Source organism: Chlorocebus sabaeus, chromosome 4, assembly GCF_047675955.1.
Source record: "Chlorocebus sabaeus isolate Y175 chromosome 4, mChlSab1.0.hap1, whole genome shotgun sequence".
Lineage (NCBI taxonomy): Eukaryota > Metazoa > Chordata > Mammalia > Primates > Cercopithecidae > Chlorocebus > Chlorocebus sabaeus.
This window is the reverse complement of record NC_132907.1, coordinates 16966224-16988695: the sequence shown is the minus strand read 5'-3', so window position 1 is coordinate 16988695 and position 22472 is coordinate 16966224. Positions and strand designations below refer to the sequence as shown.

Here is a 22472-nt window from a genome sequence, read left to right as displayed (position 1 = left end):
CCAAGCAGTAAATGTCACTGTGGCGAGTCCTGTAATTGGAGATAGTAGAGAAGCACTGGACAGCTGAGGAAACTCCAGAAGGAAAAAAAAAAAAAAAAAAAGAAAACCTAAGAACAACATAAAAGAGCCTAAAATTTGCACGGAATCAGAAAAAGACTTCTGAACAAAATAGTACTGATGGTGCTGGGAAACTTAATTAGTGCATACCCCTTACAGCAGGAGGTAGGTAGAGGAACTGTTATTTTAATGAAAGATCATTTGGAAAAAAAAAAAAAAATTTTGTCTTTCTCTTTAAAATTTTAACTGAATTCCCCAATTCTTAACAAAGCAGGGAATGTAAATTTTTCACTAAGAACAAGTGTGTTTTCTTAAAATTCCATGTTATGATCTGTTACAGGTGAGTGGGTGGCAAGTAGAGTATTGTGGTGAACTCCTGGGATGGAGAAGGGGTAGGGGAATCGGTATTATTAGGAAAGGGATATAGAAGAGGCTTCAGTAATTTGCAGTCTGAATACTGCAAACTTTAGTTAAGTAGCAGGAACTAATGTTTCTTGAGTTAGTCCTTATACCTTTATAAATGCCTAAATACTACAAACACTTCATAAACTTTTAAAAGTGAATTGGAGGTTCAGGCAATATTTAGGGAAACGAGAAGGAGCAAAAAAGAGATCAGAGGGGCAGAGGATGAGAGGAAGAGGAGAAGTAAGTAGGGAGAGAGAGAAAAAGAGAAGGAATGGTTTTGAACGGAGTGACCTTTTAGAAGGGTTAGGTTAGAGGTCACATCTAACTAATTGATGTGACACAATTAGTTAGATGTATGAATGAACCTAAACCAGCTCTAAACTACTCCCCTTTGGGGACAGAAGCAGATGCCTTTGCCAAATTCAAAATGAAATCCTGTTTCTCTGAAGATCCCTTTCTTGTGTTACTGTGTAATTTACATGCAAGTTGTCTGCATAGTTAATTGCCCTCTGTAGCATCTGGTATTTATCATCAAAAAGCAGCTTGTTGAGAGGTTCTGGAGAAGCTCTTCATGTATCCTGGGTTTTAAACCTTCTTCTACAAATCTGTTTCTTTAAAAGTTAAAGGTCTTGCTGAGCACAGGGAGGATGTGGTAGTAAGTAGTAGGGAGGGTCATTCATACTTGGGATGCTGCTAATGTGGCCTGCATGATTCAGGGCCAGAGAGGTGAAGATAAAGGGAACTAAGTGTTACAGCTAAAAGGGGTCTGAAAATCTCCTAGTCAGATTCCTCAGTTTCCACATGTGACAGTAGCTTTCGCAGGGAACCCCAGCCACCATGACTGAGCTGAAACCGGAAGCCAGGTTTTTAAAGTGTCATTCATGGTTGGTTTAGGGTTTTGGTTTTCTCCCACAAAATGGAGAAAATGGGAAAATTCTACATTATCCATGTTAGAGGGATGATGAATATATGTAGATAATATTGTTCAGATTCTGTGAGTGGGACCAGCACCACATTGGACTGGCCTAGGGAAGTCAGGATTCTGCCTTCCAGGTAGGCGCTCCCACATGTTGGTGACCTGGAACATCTCTCTGTGTTTATTCTGGAGATGCAGATCTGGGTCCCGTAGACTCAGACTTTTGCAGGATGCTAGGGTGGCCCCTTGTTGCTTCTCATCTGCTACAGTCTTCCTGCCACTGTGGCCTACGGGTTTGATTTAGAAATTCAGAAGACTAGAGGTGAACAAATAGATAAAAGGTTAGAGAAGTGTTTCTCCACTAGGGCAAAGCCACAACTTTTCATGTTATTTAGCTCTTATTATTCTTCTAAATTTTAAATTGTTTTTTATTCTTTCACTTACCATGTGTAACTTTCACTTTTCACTTACACATGGTAAGTGAAAGAATAAAAAACAATTTTTTTATTTTTTATTTTTATTTTATTTTTTGAGACAGAGTCATGCTCTCTCACCCAGGGTGGAGTGCAGTGGCGTGACCGTGGCTCACTATAACCTCTGCGTCCTGGATTCAGGTGATTCTCCTGCCTCAGCCTCCTGAGTAGCTGGGATTACAGGCGCCTACCACCACACCTGGCTAATTTTTGTATTTTTAGTAGAGAGGGGATTTCACCATGTTGCCCAGGCTGGTCTCAAACTCCTGACCTCGGGTAATCCACCCGCCTCGGCCTCCAAAAGTCCTGGGATTATAGACATGAGCCACCATGCCCAGCAAAAAAAAAAAAGAAAGAAAAAGAAAAAAAATTTTAAATTTAGAATAATAATAAGAGCTCAGAAAATGACAGTAATTAAACAACGTTCACATGGAAAAGTTGCCCTTGATATATCTTGGGACAGGGTGGGTTTTCCTTATTGTTTTTCTTAGCTCCTTTTGTTAATATTTATTTTAGTGCCTTAATGCTACTAAACAGAAAATTCAGAAAACATTGTAGATGTCTTCCTTTTTACTCTAATATTCTCCAGCTTTTCATGCATTTGCAAAAAGAAATAGATTATTAATTTCTCAAGGTTTAGCAGCTTGTTATTTCCATGTGTAATACAAATAAGCATAATTAAAGGTTAATTAGCAAATTTGCAGTTATCTGAATTAAGTGTACTTCAAATTTAATTTACAAGACCTGACAAGTTTGTGAATAAGTTAATTCATTTCTAATGTATTTTAACGTACCCAAACCACAAAGCATCTTAAACTTTGTAAAAAGAGCATGCACGGAGGAATGAGCACTAGATGTGAATTCTCGAGAACTGGGGTCCAGGCTCTGCTGTATATTGGCCTGAGCAGTTCTCTTAACTTCCCTGAGTCTTGGTATCCTGTTTTGTATAAAGTGGGACCTGATCCCTCTTCTGCCTGGCTGGCAGAGCACCATGAGACTCTGGAGAAATGACATATGTTAGAGATATTTATAACCTGGAACACAGTGCACAGTTTGTTTTGTCTGTGACATTGTTTGTTTGTTTTTGTTTTTGTTTTTGTTTGAAACGGAGTCTCGCTCTGTCACCCAGGCTGGAGTGCAGTGGCGTGATCTCGGCTCACTGCAAGCTCCGCCTCCCAGGTTCAAGCAATTCTCCTGCCTTAGCCTCCCAAGTAGCTGGGACTACAGGCATGCACCATCACGCCCAGCTAATTTTTATATTTCTAGTAGAGATGGAGTTTCACCATGTTGGCCAGGATTGTCTCAATTTCTTGACCTCGTGATCCACTTGCCTCAGCCTCCCAAAGTGCTGGGATTACAGGCAGGAGCCACCACGCCCAGCCTCTGGCATTGTTTTTAGAATAAAGCATGTATTATAGTTTTCTTGAAAAGTAAAGATTTCCAGAAAAGGAATTGGGAAACTCTTTTACCCTCATAGTTATGAAATATGGAGGTTTCCTTCCTCCAGGTTGGTCAGCTTCCCTCTTGATATGGTTTGGCTTTGTGTCCCCACCCAAATCTCATTGGATTGTACTCTCACAATGTGGGAGGGACCTGGTGGGAGATAGTTGAATCATTGGCAGCTTCCCCCGTACTGTTCTCGTGGTGGTGAATAAGTCTCACAAGATCTGATAGTTTTATCAGGGGTTTCCGCTTTTGTGTCTTCTTCATTCTCTCTTTGCCTGCTGCCATCCATGTAAGAGGAGACTTGCTCCTTTTTGCCTTCTGCTGTGATTGTGAGGCTTCCCCAGCCACGTGGGACTGTAAGTCCAATTAAACCTCTTTCTTTTGTAAATTGCCCATCAGCAGTGTGAAAATGGACTAATACACCTCTGCTCTAGTTTTTTTTTGGAACTAGGCCTCTTCCCTTTTATTGTCTTGCCACTCACTGTCAGATTGGACATTTCCCCACACTGGACCTCAGCATCACCCTGCTGGCAGTCCCACAGGAGTTAAAATATCTAAAGAGGGAATGGCCCAAAAAGGAGTCTCACTGCCATTGCAAGAGCTGGTTTAGAATAAAGGGGGCACTACCGTCCGCCATGTGTGTCCTGTCTGCAGGACGTAGCTACTACTCAGATCCTGGTTCTCACTCAAGTTCTACCTCAAGGCTCAAGCTCTGTCAAGTGATGCACTTCTTGGGGTCTGTCTGCCTCAGGGATGGAAACTGTGAATAAAACTGAAGCCCAGAGAATCATTGAGAGACTAGTTATAAGCCATTGGCAGAACCTCAACCAAAATGCCAGGCTTGTGACTCCTAGCCCTGGGCTCGTGCACATACCACACAGTGCTCTGAAATATCATTGTTTGAGGCGTTATTATCACTTTTCTTCTAGTGATGTGGATGGCATGTCACTATCAGTTATTCAGATTCTTCTCAAATAGTAATTAGTTGGTTTTTAGAGTAAATAAAGCAATAGATGCTCCCACAAGAAAAGAGAATGAAAGACACCAATTTGTGTATTTGGGGTAAGATCATACAACAAACTGAGCCCAGGTCTGGAATAAATGTGGACAACTTCTAGCAGAGCATAAAAGCATTAAAAAGTTTATTAACACATCAGATCGGTGTCAATGAAAATCAAATTGGTATAGTTTTCAAAGAAGAAACTAATGAATTTTTTTTTTTTTTTTTTGAGGCGGAGTCTCGCTCTGTCGCCCAGGCTAGAGTGCAGTGGCAGGATCTCGGCTCACTGCAAGCTCCGCCTCCAGGTTTACGCCATTCTCCTGCCTCAGCCTCCCGAGTAGCTGGGACTACAGGCGCCCGCCACCTCGCCTGGCTAGTTTTTTGTATTTTTTAGTAGAGACGGGGTTTCACCAGGTTAGCCAGGATGGTCTCCATCTCCTGACCTCGTGATCCGCCCATCTCGGCCTCCCAAAGTGCTGGGATTACAGGCTTGAGCCACCGCGCCCGGCCAAAACTAATGATATTTTAAGGCTGTGTTCATAGTAATATTGTCTTTCTGAAAGATACTTTATGTACTATATTAACATAGAAAAATAGTAAGCAGTTTCCAGCTACAATCAGTGGTTTAAATTAAGATATAAATGTGGGTCTACCAGTGAGAAACTAAGGCAAATGTCTCCATCTAAGACAGAGTTGCCAGATAAAATATAAGATGCCCACTTAAATTTGAATTTCATATGAATAATAGGTAATTTTTTCTTATAAGTAAAAATTTCAAACTTAACTGGATATCCCACATTTTTTTATTTTTATTTTTTATTTATTTTTATTTTTTTGGAGATGGAGTCTCGCTCTGTCACCCAAGCTGGAGTGCAGTGGTGCAATCTCGGCTCGCTGGCTTCCCACATTTTTATTTAAGTATGGCAACTATAAAGGATAAAATTTGCTTCCAAACACTGCCTCTGAATAATATCCAAAGTACATATGATAGCCAATTAATTTGGAAAATACATCAATACAATTTCAAATCTCACGGAGGCAAGGTTTCTCAATATTGGCTCTATTTATTTTGGGCCAGTTAATTCTTTGTTGTGAGGGGCTCTCATACATTGTTTGATGCTTAACAGCACCCCTGGCCTCTACCACCAGATGCCAGTAGTAGTATACCCTAGTTGTGACAACCAAAAATGTCTAGATATTACCAGATGTCTGGTGGGGAGGGGGTCACAAAATCATCCCTGGGTGAGGACCCCTGTTCTGAGGGAAGAAGCTTATTTATAAGTGCAGTATATGTATTAATATCTTAGTAGAAAACTAGCTTGTCCTGATCTTGAAGAAAGAAGAGGAAAGCCATATTTTATGTAGTCTTTATTTTAAAGTATCTTGGGAGAAGCACCAATGGAAATGGTTGAGGAACTGGAGAACTGGTAGACATGGGATTGTTTTGCAATCTAAGGCTCTATTGACAGAAGCTTCTGTTTGCTCCAGCAGCTTTGAGAGAAAAAGGCAGTAGAAAGTACTTATGACGCGGCTCAGGTTCCCAATATAGACTTCATCCAAGGCTTTGAAAGAACAGTTAGTACAGAGTCTGCTGATTTCTGGAAAAGGAGTGTTTTATTTGGATAGCAATAACTGAAATTCCAACCTAGACCACCTAGCTGAATAATTATATGTGTGTGTCCGAAACACAAATTGCCAAGAGATGAATTGAGAATCAGAATAGGAAAACTGTTTACTGTTTGACTTTTCAGAAAATAATTCGACAGGGAATTTTGCTAAAGTGTTGTTCCTTCTATTTTACCCAGGAAAACATAGTTTGCTGTCTAAACCAAGAAACTATGAAGGGGAAGTTTCTAAGGAATTAACCTTTAGAGTCTCTGTGGCTCTAATTACTGCTCTTCGGTTGTATAGTGAGAGTCACCAAGCATTCCTTCCTCCAAGGAATTTTCAGCATAATCCTATTTTCCACTCACATTCTTTGTGATTGCCAGATTGGAGTGAAAAATCAAATCTACTTCCAATGAAGAAAAACTAAAAAAAAAAAAAAAACAGTGATTCAAACAAGTTTCCAAAGAGAATACATGAACTTCTTATTCTGCCTTTATTAATTGACATCTACAATTTTGTATTTTTGTCAGGACAATGCAAAAAAAAATTCTTTTGAGTCAGTCTAACTAAATGTAGGGGCCAAGTGTCCTAGCTATATTGCTTTTTTAAAAAAGTTATGTTAAAGCAGCCAGGCTTGGTGGCTCAAGCCTGTAATCCCAACACTTTGGGAGGAGGAAGCAAGAGGATTACTTCAAACCAGGAGTTCAAGACCAGTCTAGGCATCATAGTGAGACCCTGTCTCTACCCACATCCTACTCCTCCCAAAAAATTAGCTGAATGTTCCTGTAGTCCCAGCTACTCAAGAGGCTGAAGCAGGAGGATTACTTGAGCCCAGAAGTTGAAGACTGCAATGAACCATGATTGCACTGACAAAGCAACTCAGTTCTGGTCTACAGTTCATTCTTTGGATAAACATAATACACAATACCTGGAGATACAGCAAAAACCTGCTACCCTTAAGACAAAGTCCAGAATCCTTACTGCGGTCTACAAAGTCCTAAATTAATCTGATTGGAGCAGACTACATTTTCCCCAGCTCCTAGGGTATATGCTAAGCTGCTCTAAGTTAGAGATCAAAAAAATAGAGTGACTCAAATGAGATCAAAATTGATAATTCTCTCACCTATCAGGGTAGAAGTATGCAGTGGTCAGTGGTCCAGAGTTTGTGGGAAGTTTGATACATGAGGCCATCTAAGTAAGGTACCTTGACCCAAGTACTTTCTATCTTGTTGCTCCCCACCCTTTAAGACATTCTCCTCATCCACACGGTCAAAGCTCACTCACCATTACGCTCACTCTGTCCCAACCTGTAGAAAGGAAGGCAGAGAGGCCAGCAAATAGCTTTCTTTTAAATTTGTGTTGCTGGGTAGGTCCCCCAGGAAACAGACTCTGAGATGGAGGTTAGTGTACAGGAAGTTCATTACGGTGTGCTCCGTGAATTATCACCCACTGGAGGAAACGAAGGAAGCAGAACTGGGAGATAGAAAAGTTAGGCTGCAGTACGGTCCTGGCAAGGTCTCAACCCAACTGATATGGAGCGTTGAAGCTGAGCTGGTCCTTCAGAGCTGGGATGAGACCAGATATTGGTTACTAGTCGCTCCAGGAAAGAGATATGACCTTGAATGAGATGGCTCTTCTTAGCTGAGGCAATTCTCAAAGGGGGCTGTCAGCCAGTAGCCTTCCAGTTGGACAGATGGCAGCACAGCAGAGCATCTGGGACAGGATGTGACCTGGAAATAGCATTGATATGGTTTGGTTGTGTCCCCACCCAAATCTCATCTTGAATTCCCATGTGTTGTGGGAGAGATCCAGTGGGAGGTAATTGAATCATGGGGGAAGGTCTTTCCCATGCTGTTCTTGTGATAGTAAGTCTCATGAGACCTGATAGTTTTAAAAGGGGGAGTTTCCATGCACAATTTCTCTCTTTGCCTTCTGCCATCCATGTAAGACATGACTTGCTTCTCCTTGCCTTCTGCCAAGATTGTGAGGCCTCCCCAGTCACGTGGAACTGCAAGTCCATTAAGTGTCTGTCTTTTGTAAATTACCCAGTTTCAGATATGTCTTTATCAGCAGCATGAGAACAGACTAATACAAGGGTAAACCACTTCCATTTACCCCTCATTATCTAGAATGTCTAGAACAGCCACCATAGTTGCCACGGAGTCTGGGAAATACAGTTTCTAGTTAGGAGGCCCTATGCCTAGCCAGCACTAAAAGGAAAAAGGGAGAAGGGATACTGGGGAGCAATCACAAGAAGGAAGGAAAATCATTGTTTGAATTTGTTCAGCTTATTGACTGTTTTAGATAAAAAACCACTTCATTGAGGAAAGCAACCCACCAAACACAGAAGCAGAAAGAGAGCTAAAAATGGGATAAGAACAACTGAGAAACTGCTCATCCAGTAATATATTTTAAATAGTGAGGACTACACCAAACTTAGGTAGGCTTCAGAATGAGCCAGGGACGACTCTCCAGAGCTCTGCAGGAAGGGGCTTCTAAGGACACACTTACAACCTGCACCTGAAACCCCAAGTCACAAGGACAATTAATATTTAGATGCTTTTTTTCCCTAAGACCTGCTACATATCAGAAAAAGTCACTTAAGGTAAAACATAAAATATACTGAGAAACGATTCTGTTTCTTCAAAAAAAAATAAAAAGAAAAGAAACCCAAACAGTAATTGTATTGACCCAAGATAGCACTATTAAAATATATCACTTTCTCTTAGCGTTGATTGGATTTTAACATAATAATGTTCTGTTTAAAAGAAGGAGACCAAAGTATGCTTATTACCTGAATGACAGAATATTCTGAGGACCAAACCCCCATGGCATGCAATTTACCTATATATAACAAACCTGCATGTGTACCCCTGAACCTAAAATAAAAGTTAATAAATAAATAAAATTTAAAAATAAAAATGAAGGAGACCAAGAAATACTTAAGGGCCCACGCCCCGTCTTTCTGAACAAAATAGCCAGACCAGCCTCTGCCACTGATTGAACCAGGGATTGGAAATGAACATAAAGCAACCACCACCTGTAGGATAAGCATAAGATTATCAGTAGCCTATGAGGAGCCCTAGTAATAAAACTCTGACTGGTAGTGACACTGTATGAGGGAGTGTGGGCATCTAACCAACTAATGTGATCCTCCTCTTGTGGACAGGGAGAGGGGTATGTGGTATGTACAACAGGAAAAACACATTAAAACTCTAGAAACCTAAACAGAGGGAATAGGAGGGACCATAAAATGTCTGACTTCTCAAATGGTTATGAGCTCGTAGAGGTGTGCTTGGTCTCTTCCCCAGAGGCACATTTCAACTAGAGGTTGAAACTAAGAAGCTTATCAAGACTCAGGGCTTCTCACTTTCCCCTCACAGGCCCCCTCCAAGGCTGTGATTTCCTGGGCTCTCTTTGCCTTGGTTTCCTGGCCATCAGTGTCCATCACTTGAGACAATCTCAGTGTCCCCACAACAAACACCAGAAATACGCCTAATGAGAAAGCCTCATCCCATCTGCAAAGTATGTTGGAACTAAGATCCAGATTCACAACCCAGGAAATTTCACTCTACTTAAGTAGTGGCATTCTATCTTCAGATTAAAGTGTGTTTGAAAATCTCTACCCTGACTGACTGGGGCTGTCACACAAGGTCCCACTGGGCCCTGTCTTGGGACTCTCCTGTGCAGCACTTGACCCTGCTAGACATCCTCTCTCCTCTCCCCTGTGCCCTCATCCCCATCATCTCCCAGAAACCCAGTGCTGAAACACATGAGACTTCTCAGCTGCATATTGGCAGGGCCAAGGGATCCTCAAAACAAGGCAAGTTTCTGCCCCGCTCCCCCGTCAAAAGTGTGTAATTTCTTTTTCTTTTTCTTTCTTTCTTTTTTTTCTTTTCTTTTTTTTTTTTTTGAGACAATCTCACTCTGTCACCCAGGCTGGAGTATAATGGTACAATCTTGGCTCACTGCAACCTCTGCCTCCTTGGTTCAAGCAATTCTCCTGCCTCAACTTCCCAAGTAGCTGGGAGTACAGGTGCCCGCCACTACACCGGGCTAACTTTTGTATTTTTAGTAGAAACGAGGTTTCACCATGTTGCTCAGGCTGGTCTCAAACTGCCAACCTCAGGTGATCCGCCTGCCTCGGCCTCCCAAAGTGCTGGGATTACAAGCATGAGCCACTATGCCTGGCCAAAAGTGTGTAATTTCTTAAACCCAAAGGGGTCTAGCCAGGATTCTGCATTCTCATATTTTAAGAATAGAGTGGTATCTCCATGAAGGGCCCCACTTTGAGCACTATTTATGTTTGCCTCTGGGATTTAGCTATAGCTGGGCATGTGTGATAGTGGGCAGGTGGCAGCCTGCCCAGGGTATATTTGCACCCTGTCCATGTAGCGTGGGGTTGAGAAAGCAGGCTCCAGTATTCCACAGGTCTGGGTTTAAACTCCAGCTCTATCATTTATTAGCTTTGTGGCCCTGGAAGAGTCTGTATCCCCTCTAAGCCTTCATCTCCTCATTTGTAAAATAGAGACATAATAATAGTTTCACAAGGCTGTTGTGAGAATTAAATGATGTATAATTCGTTCTTGGCATAGGGCCTAGAACGTAGTAAGCACTGATAAATGACAGTTCTAATAGTAGATACCCCATAAGTAAGCCTCCTTGAAGGAAGTTTACCCTAAGGTAAGAAGAAGGTCAACTTGATCCAGTAACAAAACCCCAGAAGGAGAGATTCCAAACGTAGCTTGGAGCCTAGCTCTTGGCTATGTCTCCTTGCCCAGCTTCCCTGTAATTCATCACTGAGTCCCATGTAGAGGAGGGATTGTAAGTAAATTGTGAAAAGAACTGTTTCAGTAAAAACTCCTTAAGGCTTTAGGGTACAGCACAGTGTTGTCTTGATACCACCACCACTTCCTACAATACATATGTCCCACCTAACCAGGAAAGAGACAATGTCTCAAACTTGGCTTCAAATGCTGCCCAGCTTTGGAATCTCACAGTGTCCAAAGCATCAGAGGTGGTACTCAATGGATGTAACAGTGGCCTTCCGCAGATATGACCATGGTCTTCAGGTGATGTGCCAATGGTATCTAGTAGACATAGCTCTGGTTCCCAAAAGAGGTACTGATGGTTCTAGCAGTCATGACAATGGTCCCTCGAATACGTGGTGGGATCTCTGGAACAAGCAGAATGGTGTTCTGTGGATACAGCAGGACCCTTGGAAGCATCAACATTCTGAGACTGATTGAGATGTTAGGGAGTTCAGATACCTCTTAGGCCTAGCAAGAGTGGTACTCGAGCCCAAGGATGTGGTGTTAGCCAGTACTTGGGGGAAGAGAGGGAGAAAGTGTCTGATACCATGGAATAGCTGCTGGTATTTATTTGTGACCATGCATGGGTTATAGCCCAAGGTACAGACATTTGGGGTGTGAAGAATGTGAAGAAGAGACTTTGAATTGGACAAGAGTGAGGAAAATAGCCAAAGAACTATGTAGTATACTTCTCTTATCTGGGTCACCATAAGCATAAAACTAAGAGCTTCATTTACAGCCGTGTATGTCAATGAGAAAGTGGAAAGAGCACCGAACCAGCGGTCTGGAGAACCAGGTGTTAATCCAAGTCTGTCAGTTGATCTCTTCAAATCTTATTATGTATAGAAAGGAGGAAAAAGAGTAGCACTCAATAACTGATGTCTTTTCTTTGATGATTTTATTTCATCACTATCAGATTCAGATAAAGCCAAGGTCTCGCTAACACTCCTTGCCAGTTGAAATGTGGTGACTCTCAAAAACTTGGAAATGTCACCATTCTGGCAAGAAATCTTTTAATGGAAACTTTACATCTTCTAAAATAATTAACATTCAGTACTCAACCTTAGAACATTTTCCAAATTTAGATGAGAAGAGATGAAGCAATATAAAAAGGTGTAACCCTATCATGCTTTTCCTTTTGGCATTGAAATGAATATCCAATTAGGGGATGGGGAAAGTTTTAGTACTGAGTTGGTGGCAGCAAGAGCTAAGTAGGGGCTGAGCATCTCAGGTGTGGCCTTCCCCTAGATGATCCAGCTATCAGGTTCAGCCAAGGTGAGTATGCCCTTGTGGGGCTTGCATGGCCTGGTCACAGTGGGAGACCCTCTGTAAAGGACTACAAGTACTTAGGGAGGTAAGAGGACACCCCCTCAAGGGCTGAAGCCTGTCTCACCTTTGAGGGGAGTGAGATCACCAGTATCCCTGTAAGCTGTATAATAGGAGGGATAAGTCCATGTTCTGGTGCCCACCCCTATGCCTTTTGGAACATTTCCCCCTCTGATAAGAAACCTCCTGATGATACTGTGTTTCACTGGAACACCATCATCCTCATCATTAGTAAAATGATTGCTGGTTGTCAGCATTCACGGAGAAGGTCCCTGGGGAAGGTCAGCTGTTGGAGGGAAGACTGGCATGCAGGCTCCCAAGGCAAGTGTTCCTTTCCATGATGAAGGCACCAGGGACCAGGGTCAGGCCTTCAGTCTCAGAGATGCAGAAACTCTTGTCAGTGCCTGAGAGAAGCTGAAGAATAATAAGCAGACTGCCAGTGTTGTCATTAAAAGGCAAGGTGTCTTTTATGAGGTGAGCATTAGCATCAGTCTGGCAAGTACATTCTTAGACAAACTGCAAGGAAGCCAATTTAACAGAAAGTTGCTTGACAAGCAACAAGAGTGATGTTTAATGGGGTCAGCCTATAATTACATGATGCGTCCATTTCCACCATGTGCTTCTGTTTGCCTCTTGGACCAAAAGGGCTGTCTTTGGGGACAGGAAGACCCTTCCCTGGACAGTATTCATGCGTCCACTGCCAGACTTTGCCTCACTGACTCTTCCTCTGTCACACATTTCCAAACCTCAATGACTCACCGATTCCCTTTCTGTTTGTCATGGTCTTGCCTTAAACGTGTTGATGTCTTTAATCAAGACAGATTAAAGTGAAGTTTCTTTTCTCTGGAAGATGGGACTGCCTACTGTTTTGACCCATTATATGTGCTCAGCTGGCGAAGGGCTGTGTCCTTTCATAGCCTAATTCTTGGGTCACCCCATTGTTGCCTTCCTCCCATATAACACCTACGCTGTAGTGTTGAAATGTCATCATGTTTTATTTCATATCATTTTTATTTTCTGTGTTCTTTTTCTGTGTTCCACTGATTTTTTTGAGTGGGATTGGTCTGCGAAATGGCATTATTTTTAGCACAAAATGAATCCAGTGAGACAAAATCTTATAACAAATTCAACTGTTTCATTGTATGAAAGCAGGGCAGGTTCTTTACTGATGACAATTTCTGTTTGAGAGACCAAACTGAGTTCTTGATAAATAATGAACAAATAATATACACATATTATTGTGTTTAGAATTATAGTACTGCTAGCCCTAAAAATTGATCAGTGAAGTATTGGCAATGTGAGGTGATAAGTTTTTGGTTTTTCTTTTCATAATAGATTTTGCCTGTCCTGTTAGTGATTTGCACTGCCCACAGCTACCCAAAACTTCAAGCATAGACAAACTGCTTAAAATTCCAACCTTGGATGAACTGATTCAAAACAGATAGATTAACCCATACACACTCCCTGTGCTGACACTAATGAAGAAACAACAGAGCAAAAGAGTTTCCGCTTCCCAGATGTCAATCTTCTATTTGCTTTAATCATTTTATATTTATTTATTGATCCATTCAATTATGTTGGTTTATTCCTACTTAATTTGTTCCAAAGCCTTTAAGACAGATGATAAAACACAAGACAAAAACCAGGATTAAGAAAAATAAAAATAAATGTTAGATGATAAAGATGGAAGGAGGAGTTAGAATTAGAAAGATGTATAGAATGCTAGTTCCTACATAATTATTAAAATGGAATGTTCAAGCTGGGCTTCCTGGTGGCAAAAGCATAAATGAAATTATAATAGGTACAAAATAATACCATAAAGAAAACCTCCCCAAATAAAGAAAGCTTTTTCTTGGCACTCTAATCTATATAAGAAAATCTCAGTAATATGGATGACACAATACCACAATATAATCTAACAACATGCAACCCAACAAAACATGTGTTTTTTTAAGGAATTTTGTTCTTTGTTCAATTTCTTCCATCTACTGATTTTTAAATAATACATCCTCTGTCTATTCATTTGAGGTTAACCTAAATATTTTAATATTTAATAAAATCTAAGTTTAAATCTTTTTACCTGCTTCTGAAAACTACAAGGGGATTATAAGACTGTATCGAATTGCTTCCCATGCCACTTTATTGTGTTTTAGTTGAGTGTTTTAGTTCGATTTTGCTTTTTAATTCTACAAATTAAACCCTATTATTATTATCATCACCATTATTTTATATGGCCAATGTTTCAGTGTATTTATATATAAATGTCTTTGCTCACCATTTCTTCTTGCATTTCAGACTTTCAATTTGGATTCATTTTCTGTGAGCCTCAACTATAGCCTTCAAAATTTTCTTTTGTGAGGATCTATACTCAGTTTTGTTTGTCTTCAATGTCTTTTATTTTACTGTTATTCTTAAATGATCTTTTTACTAACTGTGGGATTTGGGATTGATCTTATTTTTTTCTTTGACACATTGAAAATAATATTCTGGCTTCCATTAATGCTGTTAGAAACACTGCTATACCTCTAATTTTTATTCCTTTGAGGTGATTTGTTTTCTATCTTTGGCTACTTTTAAGATAGATCCTCTCTTTGACCTTGTTGTTCTGAACTTCCACTATAATGTGCCAAGGAATTATTTTATTTATATTTATCTGCTTGTGGTTTGGCTTAGCATCTTTCCACAATTCTGGAAAACTCTCAGCCATTTTTCCTCGGAATATTGTCTCTTTTCCATTCTTTCTACTATGTTTTTCCAGAGCTCCAATTAGGTATATGGACTTTTTCAAAAACTGTATCTTCCTTTTCTCTTCTTATATTTTGAAATCTCATTTCTCTATACTATATTTTATATGATTTCTTTAGATTTATCTTATACTTCACTGGTTATCTCTTTGTGTCCAGTCTGCTGTTTAATTCATACATTGATTTTAATTTAAATTATATTTTCCACTTAGAGAAGCTCCAGTTCAAATATACTTTTTTTTCTTGAGGCAGAGTTTTGCTCTTTGGGTCACCCCGGCTGGAGTGCAATGGCATGATCTCGGCTCACTGCAACCTCTGCCTCCTGGGTTCAATTGATTCTCCTGCCTCAGCCTTCCTAGTAGCTGGGATTAGAGACACCTGCCACCACACCCGGCTAATTTTTGTATTTTTAGGAGAGATGGGGTCTCACCACATTGGCCAGGCTGGTCTCGAACTCCTGACTTTAGGTGATCTGCCCACCTCGGCCTTCCAAAGTGCTAGGATTACAGATGTGAGCCGCTGTGCCCAGCCCAAATATACTTATTTTTTAAACATGTTTTTATTTCTTGTCATTATTTTCAGATGTCTGTTTTATTTCTTAAAGCATATTAAATATATTTACTGTATGGTTTACTTCTCATATTTCCAATATTTGCAAGTCTCTGAAAGTGTGATGTTGTTGTCTGCTGTTTCCTCTGGTTCTTACTTGGTGTGCGTTTTGCCTAGTATACTTTGTCTTTGTTTGTTGGGAGGGGAGTTCGTATTCTTTAGAATGTTATCTGTAGGATTTTTTGAGAACTGGTTAAAGTTGGGGTCCTTCAGAAAGGATTTTCTTTTACTTCAGTTGCCTGGGAGCCCTACCAGTTCTCTTTGATTTTTTTCTTTTTCTTTCTGGTCATGCTTTCCACTTCCACTGCATTTCTCACTGGCTCAACTATAGTAGCATGAATTTGGAACTACAAAACTACAGGAAGCAACATCAACTATGAGGTATTATTGACAAAAATATTTAACTTGAATCTAATCATGAGAAATAATTGATCAAATCAAGACTATAGGACAGAATCTAGGACATTCTATAGAGCCTGGATTCTTTAAAAAAGTCATAAACACACACACACACACACACACACACACACACACACTTTATAAGATAACTTAGAAATTAAAAGAAACTCCAGAGACAACAGTCCAATGCAAGGCATGCCCTTCATTGACTTCTGGATTTTTTTAAGTCATAAAAGATATTTGGGAGTCACTTAGGAAAATTAGAATGCAAACTGTATATTAAATGGCATTATGGAATTATCATTACTTTTCTTAAGTGAGATAAGGATATTGTAATTATACAAGAGATGTCCTTCATCTAGGAGATGGCTGCTGAAGTATTGAAGGGCAAAGTATCCTGTGCTTATAACTGGCTTTCAAACAGACAAACAAAAAAACCCGGTCCAAAATGGCAGCGGCAATGGATGTGGATACCCCAAGCAGTACCAACAGCAGTGCTTTGAAGTAAAAAAGTGAAATACAGTAGCTAGCCCTCTGGGCCTGGGATGTTGTGGTTAATAACTGTGCCATCTGCAGGAATCACAGCAGGGATCTGCATAGAATGTCAAGTTAACCAAGAGTCTGCCACTTCAGAAGCGTGTACCGTGCACGGGGTGCCTGTAACCATGCTTTTCACTTCCACTGCCTCTCTCACTGCTCAAAACACAACAGCTGTGTCTGTTTGACAACAGACAGTGGGAATTCCAAAAGTATGGGTACCAGAAAAAGATTTCTTCCATCAAGTTTAACTGTTTTGTGATTCATTTAATGACTTGCCGTTCTGCCACTTAATTATAAATTAGATAGAACTGTGTCTTTTCTGCTTTGTCTTTTCCATTTGCTGTTCTCGCAGCCACATTGTATTCTGTGTCAAATAAAGTTCAGTTGGATTCTAGAGCGAATGCTGTCTCTTGTGTATGTGGGGAAAAAGTGAACATAAATGAAGGGGTCCCTCTTCCAAGGCTGAAAAGCCACATTTTGAAAGTGAAATGTGTGTTCATTAGAGCCACAGCAGGGTTGTCCTGTGAGCGCATCGCTTAGTCAGAGGACTCCAACCGTACAAGGGGGGAATGTGGATCACTGACCTTGAAAACAGTAGTCAGCCCTGTCTTGCTCTGGTGTGACAGCAGTGGGCAGCTGAATGAGGAAAGAACATGGGATTCAGTCATCAGACCCAGCTCTGAGTCCTGGTTGCATAGTCTGGCTACTGATGGCACTCTCAGACAAGTTGCCTCTCTACCTTGATCTTTCCTCCTCTATAATGTGGACTTCTAAGGACTACATGGCATTACATGGGGCACAGAAAGAGGCTTTATAAGATGCAAAACCACTATTCAAATGTAAACATTGCGTGCATATGACATGTTGCTTTCTCTTCTTAGCTTAGAAAAATAAGTTTTAAAAAATTGTAATATGTAATCTTGGCTGGCAAATGTATGAACTCAATTTAAAAACTGATGTCACCTAAAATCGAATTACCACAAGAGTTCAAGTTTCCTTTACCACCACTACCTCATCACAACTTATTAAAATGTTTTGGGCCACAGAAGGAATTGCCAATTCTAGTACTAATTTGGTAGCTATAGAGAATCTTCAACTGAGAAATGGTTTTGTTTACTGCAGTGGTTCTCGAAATATGGTAATCCTCTGAGGATTCCTGGGGGTACCTGAGACCCTGTCAGGGGGTTCATGAAGTGCTCCTTCCAACTGCAAGTCTGTGCAAAACTAGTTTTTTCTTCATATACTTTAACCAAAGCAGTGCATCAAATGAAGAAGCAGACTTGAGAATCCAACTGTCTTCCATTGTCAGACATAAAAGAGATTTGCAAAAAAGTAAAACAATGCTAGTGTTATCACTAAATTTTTTTTGTTTTGAAAAATAGTTGATTTTAATAAAAGTATGTTAATAAGTGAAAAAACATATTATCTATACACAGACACATACACACATATGTATAGGCATATGAGATAAAATAGTGACTCTAAGAGCACTGTTCATAGTACTTTGTTTCTTAGAGACAGGGTCTCTGTCATCCAGGCTATGATTGGATGCACAGTCATAGCTCACTATAGCCTCAAACTCCCAGGCTGAAGGGATCCTTGCATCTCAGCCTCTACATGCGCCACTACATCCAGCTTAGATTTTTGTATTTTTTGTAGACAGGGGGTCTGTGTTTTGTACATTTTGTAGAGACGGGGTCTGTGTTGCCCTGACTGGTCTTGAACACCTGGCCTGAAACAATCCTCTTCCCTCAGCCTCCCAAAGTCCGAGGATTACAGGCATGAGCAACTGCACTTAGCCTCATTGTACCTTTCTTTCAACTTTTTTGTAGGCTCAAAATTTCCACAAATTTTTAGATTTTGTGGGAAAATGTAAAAACAAACCAGAAAATCACATGAGTTCCCCTAAAGGTGTTCTCCTCTACACAACGGCCAAAATCAGGAGAGGCAAGTTTCTTGTTCTCTCCTTTTGGGAGGAGGGTTTATGTCTAAGCTACCCTACACTGAGGGTCTGACTCCTGAGGTCTCAGTTTTCTATGAAAGGTTTCCTGCTGGGCTTTTCACCCTAGGATGGCTTTTCTTAATCTCTTCAACCCATGATGCTGATACAACAGAAGTTTAAGGTCCCAGGTTTTATCAGACACTTTCAGGGTATAATATAGCTTTGGCACTCACTTCCCTCTCAGAGCGCAGGCTTTCGCTTTATATTTGGTCTCTATACGTTTCTTGCTTTCTTGCCAGCTCAATAATTCATTTAATTTTAAAATTTCTACCCCAAGTTTTTAGTTATTTTCACTGGGAAGATCATTCAGGGTATGTCATCACATTACACTACTAGAAACGGAAGTCTCAATGCAACAGCATTTTCAATGGAAGTTAAATCGCAATCACTTTTCTTCCATTTCTTGGAGAGATTCAAATGGTGGTTACAGCCACAAGCAAGAGATTCAAATAGTGGTTACAACCACAAGCAAGTTTTGAAAAACAAAATCCTTACCATAATACTGTGAAAAAAACTGGTGACCTTAAGGCATAAATCCAGCATGTCCACCTTTCAATTACTCAGTTGAAAATATAGTTGTCTCAACACAAGAAAGTGCTCTATCAAACCAATCTTTCCCCCTAATTTTTGCAGCTCATTTATTCAAATTATTGTGAATTCAGAACTCTATATTATGTACAAAAAAAGTATGAAGATAGGCCAGATCATGAAAAAACACCTTCTCAAAAGTCATGAATACTTTCATAACAATGTGGAGATAGCCCTGTTGACAAGTGCACTACATCTCTTTTTTCATGCTTTTTAATTCACGAGGACATTTTTATATAAGAAGCAGGTTTCTAAAGCCAAAGTCATTCATGGTTTCTTTTTTACTGTAGTGGGCTTGGGATGCTTGGAACTAGGCTACTGCCTGAGGATGGTCCACTCCTCTTTACTCAAGCCTCCCCTTAAGATCTAGGATAGACCTTTCCCCTGGATAGCTGAGTAGGTTATCATCAATGTCCTGAGTTGCAAGAACACTAGCCTCAATTATTTATTAAAGAAAAATAAAGTAAAAAGTAAACAGACATGATTTTGCAAAAAACAAATCTCAGAATTATAACATCACGTGATAACCCAGTCTCTGATTATCATAGAATAATTATTCCCGAGTGTCAATTACAGGTTGTAGATGCTGGATATTTTTATCCTGAGACCTTGTTTGGCCTGAACCAGCCCTTGAACTCTATTTCTCATCTCTATGTTGGACAATATACCTAGCTGTACCTACACATACACATGTGAGATATATCATATCTCTATATAAAGTAACAGACTCCACCTGAGTTTGGAGATCAGTATTTGCGCTGGGTTACGAAAGCAGCTGAAATCACTTTCTACTTGTAGTCAGGGGAATTAAAATTTACTCTAAGTCCTGCTGTTTTTTCCTTCCTTTTACAAGAGGGTTAGGTGCCCCTTCCCTAACAGAGTATGCTCTACTTGTTCAAAGATTGTCAAAATAACCTACGGTTTCCCCATTTCCTCTTATTTAAGCTTTGGGTGATAATAGATTAACAAACTCAGTTACAAATGGAAACATCTGAACTCCACTGTCTTAATTCATTTAGTGTTGCTGTAACAGAATATCTAAGACTGGGTAGTTTATTTTAAAAGAAAGAGAGAGAGGTCTATTTGGCTCATGATTCTGGTGGCTGAAAAGTTCAAGTTTGGGTCCACATCTGGTGATGGCCTGAGGCTGCTTCAACTCATGGTGGAAAGCAAAAGGGGAAAGCTGGTGTGTGAAAAGAAATCATGACATGGTGCAAGGGGAAGCAAGAGAGAAACCAAGGAGCCAGGCTCTTTCTCACGACCCATCCCATTCTAATCCATCCCACAAAAGTAAGAACTCACTCACCTTTACGGTAGGGCATTAATCTATTCCTGAGGAATCCATCCCCAGGATTCACACACCTCTCACTAGGGCCCACCTCCCCACACCACCACAAAGGGGATCAAATTTCAACATGAGTTTGGGTGGGACAAACCATATCCAAACCATAGCACCCACAAAAATAAAGATAATAGTAAGGAAACCACTATGTGCCAGGCACTAGATTAAGTGTTTATATTCATCCTCCACCTAAGAACAGTACTACTGGCTTTTCCACTGACCTGAAAACAGGTCCCACTAGCATTTTCATCTTATGAATGACCACTCTAAGGAACAGAGCCATTAAATGGCTTCCCAAGGTCATATTGTCATGGAGCCAGTATCAAAGGCTGTTGCACTCCTAACCAGGACGCTACCCCTTCTTGTTTTTACCGGATGCTCTCAGAAATGTTTCAAGATCATGCATCCTGGGAATCAGTTGCAGGTCCCTGAAGTCAGAAGCCCAACGCTGTTCATTGAGAGCCATGATCTGTCACACACCACCCTAGAGCTGGTTCTTAACCCATAAGGTAGCTATCATTCCCATTTCCCAGTGAGGAAAGTAAGACACCACTCCTTTATCCCACCAAGAGCGTAAGGGACCACACAGCTAGTAAGTGACTGGGCCAGGTTTCAAACCCAGGTGTGGCTCCACCGTGCTACCTCTCCAGATCGTACATAGCATTATGATTCCTTCACAGGACAGGACTATATCATGATGTATTATGCTGGTGACCACAACCATTTTGGCAATGGCTTTCTAAAAATATAGAGAAAAAAAGCAAATACTAAAAAACTGAGTTTTTGGCTTTATATAATATATGAATAATTGGAAGTACATTAAATTAAGTATAAGAAATGCATTCTCATGGCCTCAATTCACGTAGTCTGCCCCAGAAGCAAAGTTTTATGCATTGATAAGACATTCACTCTCCCTAAGGCAGTGCAAGCAAGTAGAAGGACACTGTGCCTAGGATCAGAAGACCTGAGTTCGAGGCCAGTTTCTGGCATTTCCTTGGGAAGGTTGTTCAATCTCCCTGACGTTCAGTTTTCTACTCTGTGCAGTGGAAATTATAACTACAGTACCTGCTGAAAAAATTGGTGGGTTATAATTATAACTATGGCACCCGTCTGTCCCACCTCATTGTTGTAAAGATCAGATGAGATCAAATATAAGACAAAGCGTCCTATCTGAATGAGATATTTAAAGTTGGTTATTATTATGATATGGGTTTCTAGGCAGTAAAAACTTACCGTATTCTTCCACAGAAAAAGAAAAAGATGGTGCGTGGGTATATGTGTACTTATACATAAACATGGATATATATGCATGCATGAATATGATTACAAGGACATATGTATAAGAACGTTGTGTTATGCAAAAAAGATGAGAAAAACTAGTCATACTCTCACAGAAGAAGCCCTCATAAAGCATGCTAGGGCAAGTCTGCAGTCCTCTGATTTTAGTTGCTTAACTATTAGATACGCAGACAGTGTTCAAAGATTGTATTCAAGGCACTGCAGCCCTCAGAGAACTAGCCCCAAAGCCCATGACCCCACAAGCAACTTTAGGGAGCTGCTGTGGATGGAGACCTGGCCCCACTGGAAAGGCACTAGAAAATGAGCTCTTACCTTGCAGGGAATGGTCGGGGGAACATCAAGGAAAGAAGAAGGAATCATGAATGGCGCTTGGGGTTCACTCAGGAGGAGCTCTTCCTGATAGGCGCTTTAAAGGAATCAGTGGTCAAAACCCGTGGATGCAATGAGCTCATTCATCCTTGAGGGACCCTCTGTCACCTCTCACCTGTCCTGAGGTCCTCCACACATCCCCCTTCTCTGTTCTTATTCCAAATTCCTCTACTACATTAACACTCTAGTTTTCTGGGTAAACTTTATTAGATTTGTTACTTCTATTTTCCTTTCCCATTAGTCAGTTTTTAAATGTGGTAGCCAAAATAATCAACATCACTGGTAATTATACCCATACTCAGAAACTCTTCGGGTGAAGGGGCATGGCAGAACTCCACAAGGAAATCCCGTTGTGAAGAGTATATATTTCGGAAAGTCATTTTTAAGTGACGTGTATGATAAAGCACATGCTACATACCAATGGAATTTAATGCTCAAATGGAATAAATTGTGTTTGCAGTATACATTTCCCTAGATCCATACATGAAATCACATTTCCATTCAACAGTTTTCAAGTCAGTGACCAATTCCCTCCCAC

General features: G+C 40.5%; 1 pseudogene; it reads left to right on the top strand.

Moving 5' to 3' along the window:
* Positions 1-5614: 5614 nt before the first annotated feature.
* Positions 5615-16692, top strand: LOC140711496 (E3 ubiquitin-protein ligase RBX1-like; annotated as a pseudogene).
* Positions 16693-22472: the final 5780 nt, after the last annotated feature.